The sequence below is a fragment of the Sciurus carolinensis genome, chromosome X (genome assembly GCF_902686445.1).
Source record: "Sciurus carolinensis chromosome X, mSciCar1.2, whole genome shotgun sequence".
In the NCBI taxonomy this organism is placed as follows: Eukaryota; Metazoa; Chordata; class Mammalia; order Rodentia; family Sciuridae; genus Sciurus; species Sciurus carolinensis.
Genome location: NC_062232.1, coordinates 17,817,223 through 17,824,424, shown reverse-complemented (window position 1 = coordinate 17,824,424; position 7,202 = coordinate 17,817,223). Strand labels below are relative to the sequence as shown.

Sequence of the window (7,202 nt, the reverse complement as noted above, 5' to 3'; positions counted from 1 at the left end):
TATGTACACATATGATTATACAAATGGTTTGACTCTACTTTGTGTACAACCAGAGAAACAACCGTTGTATCCCATTTGTGTACAATGAATCAAAATAAATAAATTTTAAAAATTTTAAAAAGAAATGATAAATGTTTGAGAAGATAGATTATTTTTACCCTGATTGGAATATTACACAATGTATACATGTATTGAAAAATCATGGGGCACCCAATAAATATGTACACTTTTTATGTTTCTATGTGTAAGTTTAAAAAATAAATTTAAATAAAAGAAATATTCTATATATGTTGGTTAAGTCTAAATTATTAACTGAACTTTTTAGTTTTGTAGCTTCTTTATTTAGTTTTTGTTTGAATGATTTATAGTGGTGGTGAATAACATTTATTGATTGTAATAACAGTTATAATAACTTATAATACCAGTTATAAGATTGGTGTGGTAAAGTCACCCAGTATTTTTGTGTTGTGGTCTATTTGACTCCTAATATTGAGAAGGGTTTTTTGGTGTACTTATATGCTCCATTGTTAGGGGCATAAATATTTACAATTATTATTTCTTGTTGTTGTATGATTTCCTTCAGCAGTATGAAATCACCTTCTTTGTCTCTTCTGATTAATTTTGGCTTGAAGTCCACTTCATCTGATATGAGAATAGTAACCCCTGCTTTTTTCCCAGACCCATGTGAATGGTATGTTTTTTCCCACCCTTTTACCTTCAGTTTGTGAATGGCTTTGCCGATGAGGAGATTCTCTTGGAGATAGCATATTGTTGGGTATTGCTTTTTAATCCAATCTGCCAGCCTGTGTCTTTTGATTGAAGAGTTTATACCAATTACATCCAATGTTATTAGTGAGAGATGATTTTTATTTCCTGTCATTTTTATTTACTTTTGGTTTTTAAATTGAATTCAATTCTCCTTTGACTATTCTTCTATAGTAGCTCCTCCCTCTGCTACTTTTCATTTTTATTTTTCATTTCTTTTTCATGAAATATTTTATTATGTTTTGTAGTTCAAGCTTTCTAAGTGAATTCTTTTTGCTTTTTTTATCATGGAAGGTTTTTATTTCATCTTCAAATCTGATGTTTAATTTTTCTGGGTATAGTATTCTTGGTTGGCATCCATTTTCTTTCAGAGTTTGGTATATATGATTACAAGACCTAGTAGCTTTTAGAGTCTGGGTTGAGATATCAGTTGCAATCTGGATGGGTTTACCTCTAAATGTGACCACTTTTCTCTAGCCACTTTTAAAATTCTCTATTTTTATTCTGTATGTTAGTCATTTTCATAATAATGTGCCTTGGTGTGGATCTGTTGTAATTTTGTATATTTGGAGTCCTGTATGCTTCTTGTATTTGAATTTCCATTTCATTCTTAAGCTTTGGATTTTTTTCTGATATTTCATTGAAAAGATTTTGCATTTCTTTAGTTTATACATCAGAACCTTCATCTATCCTGATGAATCTTAAATTTGACCTTTTAATATTATCCCATATTTCTTGAATATTCTGTTCATGGTCTCTTAACATCTTTTCTCTGTGATCAACTTTATTTTCAAGATTATGTGCTTTGTTTTCTATGCCTGAAAAATCTGTCTTCCAAATGGTCTAGTGTACTGATGATGCTTTTCATTGAATTAGTATTTTGGTTTATTGATTCCTTTATTTCAAGGATTTCCAATTGATTCTTTTTCAGAATCTCTATTTCCTTATCGAGGTGATCTTTCCCTTCTGTATTTTCTCTCTGATTTCACTTCTTACCTCATCACTTTTTACCTCATAGAACAGTTTAACTATGAATATTCTTAATTCCTTCTTTAACATTTCCTCCACTGTGGTGTCAATGGAGTCTCTTTTTGAAGCACTTGGGTTGTTTGGGATGTTTTGTTCCCTTGATTTTCATATTGTTTGTGTGTCTACCTATATATCAGTTTGATTGTGAAGCAGCAGAGTTTCTACCTCATGAACTTTAGTGTCCCTGCAGCTTTCCACTACATCACAGATAGGAAGAGACAATTCCAACAACTTATGTAAACAATATACAGCATTAAACTAAATACTTGGTTACTACTATGATATCTACAATGTTAACTGGCACAATAAACAGAAATGGTAGGTTCAGCAATTGCCATCAGTAAAAACAGTAAGTAATGTTTTACTTTAGTAAAACAGTAAGTAATGCACACAAATGAGAGAGAGAGAGAGAGAGAGAGAGAGAGAGAGAGAGAATGAATTTAAAAGGATAGGAAAAAAAGGAGATTCTTGATGAAAAATTGAAATTGTTTTCCCCTAGATGGTCTAAATAGTCAATGAGAGTATATGTTTACTGTCTATGCCCAACTGTCTTTCTTTCTGTTTCTTTTTGAGGTATGTACTGAGCATACATGTAGGGGTTGAGGGTTTTTTTTGGGTTTTTTGTTGTTGTTGTTGTTTTTGACTGTCCTAAATTGCTTATTAGGAATGAATTTTACAAACATCATACTCATATTAGTGGTAACGGTGGAACTGGAGAGTATTGTGCCTTCTCCAAACGGCAGGGTGAGAACCACCAATAGTGTGGTGGAACTTGCAGCCCTTTCCAAGGCCACGACTCTTAAGGCCTGCAGATGTTAGGCCGTGCATCTCCCTGTGCTTGTGGACTGGTCTGGTGATCCATTGGATGTCAGGATTTCTTCTGATAGCTTTATGGAATGGATCAATGAGGATAACCTCAAAAAATTAGTATGTGGAATCTTCGCCAACCCAGCAAGAATTCAGGACTCTCAGAGCCCCACAGTGGCATCCAGCTCACTCCTCAGCAAAGGACTGAAGGCTTCGAGCAAACTTTAGCTGGTTAACACCATGATGGACAGGCTTGGCATACGTCACACCCTTAGGCACTGGGCGTTTGCGGCCACTACAGTGCACACAAATCCTGTATACGACATAACCTTGCTTGGCCTTGTACCCCCTTTGTCCAACCGGGTTGGGCGGGGAGCCCTGTGGAGCATGGAGAGCTGGCAGTACTCCCAGCACCGGACTCTCAGAAGAAAGCGCATCACATTCAACTACTTCTTCCTCCATAGCTCCTGGATGTATTTGTATGCACCCATCTTGGCTCACCTGATGGCTGCCACCAGACTGAAAGGCGGGGTCGAAGGTTTTTAAACCCTTCCTCTTTTTGTGTTGCTCAAGTTGCCAGTTGGAGTTGGAAAATTCTTTCCTTCCCTTCCTAGTAGTATGAGGGAGGAAGGGATGGGAAATACTGTCAGCTGGAGTTTTGTCTGCACTGACCAGTTCAATGCACTCCCAGAGTGGGGCCACTGCAGAGTTCTGTGATATGAGTTCCCATAGGTGGAGTTCTCATAGGCAGGGGTTAGGTCTAATCAGGCCCCAGGGGCTTCGCTTGGTGGTGACTGCCCTGGAGAAATTAGATCAATGCACCTCTAGGGCCCACCAGTTGCCAATCCCCAAGGCGGACTGTACCCAGGAGTCTCCCCAGTGGTCCACTCATGGGACCGGGTTGGGGTGGGGGCGCAAATCCCTCATGCCCTCTGCTGCCCAAGGACACCACCTTTCCAGGCCTCCTGGGCTTAGTCCCTGAGCATAGTCACACCCAACTATTCAAATTCCCAACCAGCTTCAAGTGGTCCTGCAAGCCACCAGACTCAAAGTGGGGAGGGAGCTGGGCTCTCCTTCACCTCTCTGTCTTACATTCCTCTGGGTAAAATACTCTCCATGCCTGTTGGCTCATGCTCTGCTAGGCACAGCCCAGGTTTCGCTGCCTGTACCTGTCAGAACCGTGTATCCATTTCAGCTCAGATCTCCCGCTCCTGTAGCAGTTACTGCAGTGTGGTGGCCTCAAGATGGCTCCTGCCTCTGCTCTCTGCAAAGAGTTGGGAAAAAAACAGGCATCCTTTATGCAAAAGTGTACAGTGTAGTAGAGTCTGTGGCTCAGCCAAGGACAGGCTGCCCCTCCAATCTCAGGATTTTCCACACTAAACCCAATTGTTGTATTTCCCTCCCTCTGTGCTGTGGCAGCACTGCTACTGCTACCAGCTTGGTTCCAGTGTAGTCTTTTCTGTTTAATGTACCCAAATTTCTAAATCTCTAAGGCACTCTAACTGTTCAATATTGTCCTCTTTCACCCACTTCTCAGAGAAGCAGTATTCCCACTACTTGTATCCTAGGTCACAGAGCAACAAAAAAACAAACTGCCTTTTTGTAGCCCACCATCTTGCTTCTTGCTCCAATGCCTCTTTGAAAGGAGAGTGCCACAAGTAATGGTTGTAGTTTACAAGTAAATCATGTATCAATATATGCTATAAATGCAATTACTGAAGATCTCTATAATTCTATTAGCCCATTAGAAATGTGGATGAGGAGTAATATAATATAGGCTGAAAAGGTCACATACTAATAATTACATACTAAATCGAATTTGAAAATGGAATCAAAAATAAAGAAAATAGGGAAAAGGAAAGAAAGAAAAGGAAAAATGGAAGGAAAAAGGTGGAATAGGGAGGGGAGACAGGCTAAAGTGGGAAGAGTAAAGTGGGTGCAGAAGATGTGGTTGATGTGAAGTAGTTGGATATAGGAGAGACTAGTTATTGGTTAATATCAATCAGTTAATATGCTAATTATTCAGAGGTTCAGAGTAATTTTTGCAGTTTTTGAAATAGATTCTTTGGTATCTGGTGTTTCAACTTTTAGAAATTGCCAGCAGTAAGGAAGAAGTTAAAACATAAATCTCTTTGGAATTTAGCTCTGCCCCAAACCAGCTAAACTTGTTAGGTGACTGTATGCAAAATTCAAACACCCTCATTGCTTGACCACCTCTTCTGAAAAGGGTGGAATAAATTGCTTTTCTCTTCAGAATGGCTTTTTTGTTGTGTCCTGGGGTAAGAGTAGAGTCCATCACAGCAACTGACAAACTCCTTCATCTACTTTCTCTGTAGACTTAGCTGGTTTGAATTGCACCTCTTGTTCAGGGTTCCTATCTGTGTGCTAAGTTGGAAGTCCCGTGAGGGGTTGGGACTTTCCCCTTCAATCTCCTCAGACCCAGATATCTCCCCTACCCCAGCTTCACTTTTTATCTCAGACCAGTCTGTCAAATTCCAAAGGAAGTGTCCTTTATTCTTCCCTACTCTGCAGAGTAGGGTCAAAGTCTCTTTTCTATGCTGAATAGGGCTAAATTTGGTTCCAATGATCCAGTGAAAAATATCACCTAAGTGGCTGTTTGGTCTTGGGGATTCAAAGAGCAAATATACCAAGTACATGGAAGGAAGAAGGAAGGGAAGAGAAGCAGAAGAAAGAAAAAACAGTCCTGAAAAAACAGTGGTAAGCTGCAGGAGTTCCAAGTCTACTCAATAAGTCCCTTCAAGTTATCAGTGCTTCCCCAGCTCATATCACCTCTGCTAGGAGAATTCAAAGTAACTGTTGGGGATTACCATTTCTCTCTCCAGCCAGGGACTCTAGGCTTTCTCCCTGGTAAGCACAACCCAGCTGTTCTAAGTTTATTATCTGCTCCAATTGTGGATTTGTTGACTATTTTCTTAAGCTTGGTGGAAAATTATCTTTCTTCTTCAAGAAGTAGTGCTTTCCCTCCCCCACTGAGCCATAGCATTCCCAACACTGCTGTCTGTTTTCTTTATTCTTTTTCTATTCCAGGAATCTATGTTTTTGTTTTCTTCTGAACACTGTTACCACCCTGCTCCCCACCCACTGTTTCCCTACCTCAGTTTGTCACTGCAGAACTGCTGATTTAATTCACTCTTGGAGAGCTGCTGTAGCACAGTGGATTCCTCTTAGCCACCATCTTGGAATCCATATTTATCTTTTGTATCTGGAAAGTAAATCAATAGTTGTTCACTGTAAGAGAAATGTAGAAATTTTACAAAGGCCAAAGAAGAAAACAAAATCATTCATAACCCCACCAGAGAAATAAACACTATTAATATGTTGGTGAAGTTCACTCCTGTACTTTTCTATGCATTTGTAAGCTTTATAAGTCAGAATCACAGTACATATGTTGCCTTTATGATCTCATTTTAGTCATTTAATGTCTTTCTCTGCATGGTTTTCAATGGCTGTGTAATAGTCCATGAAATAGATAAATTAGATAACCAATCCCAATTTGTCAAACATTTGGATTGTTTCTTTGTATTTCTGCTATGTAACACTTTAAGAAATATTCCAGTGTATATATCTTTGGAAATACCCATGATTATTTCTCTAGGATAAATTCTTAGAAGGGAAATTTCTGTACAAATGACATGTTCTTTTCAAAAGGGTTTTTTAAAGGTATTTTTAACTTTTTAGAACCTATCACAATTGCAACTAAATGACTATTCTTGTATGTTTTTTAAGTGACTGACTTCCCACAGAGTAAATTACAACATTTTAGCTTCCAGTCTGCATCTCTCTCACTGTCTTTTATGTCTAAAGGAAATGTAAAAATCTTTTGTCAAGAATATGTGGTAGCCACAATCATATGCATGAAAGCAAAGCGAGGTGTTCCCTATATCCAGTAACTTCTAGAAGGACAATCTTACTCCTGTGTCTGTACAGGGCACAGTTGTACCTCTGTATCCTTTGGGACTTGGTTCCAGAATTACCCTATGGATACTCAAATACACAGATATTCAAATCCCTTATGTCAAATGGTGTTGTATTTGCATATAACCTATATGCATTCTCTCATAATTTAAATCACCTCCAGATTACTTATAATACCTGATACAATGTAAATACTCTGTAAATAGTTGTTATGCTATGTTTTTTAGGGAATAATGACAGGGAAATAAGCTGTACATGTTAAGTACAAACATAATTTTTTTCAAATACTGTTGATCTGCATTTGGTTGAATCTGAGGATGCAGAAACTAGGTACAGAGGGTCAACTATATTGTAGCTGCTACACAGCAGAAACTCAGAATTCATTTCCTGAATGAATGGGCATGTGATAAGGATTGTATCAATTTATATTCCATCCAACAACAAGAGGAACTTATATTTCATAACCTTAGTCAGTTAACTTTTAGGCCAAAAAAAATCTATATATTCCATAAATGTTCAGTTGTTTAAGAAAATCTATTTTGATACTTAAGCAGATAAAAACTAAAGGATTCACTTGGTCTTACCAATGCTAAAAACATGTGATGTTTGTTTACACACATTATATGCAAGTATCATCCTACAGCAGCCCTGTGCAACAGAAATAA

At 38.0% G+C, this 7,202-nt stretch overlaps 1 pseudogene; it reads right to left on the bottom strand.

Moving 5' to 3' along the window:
* Positions 1 to 2,487: 2,487 nt before the first annotated feature.
* Positions 2,488 to 3,092, bottom strand: LOC124972285 (60S ribosomal protein L15-like; annotated as a pseudogene).
* Between the last annotated feature and the right edge of the window lie 4,110 nt (positions 3,093 to 7,202).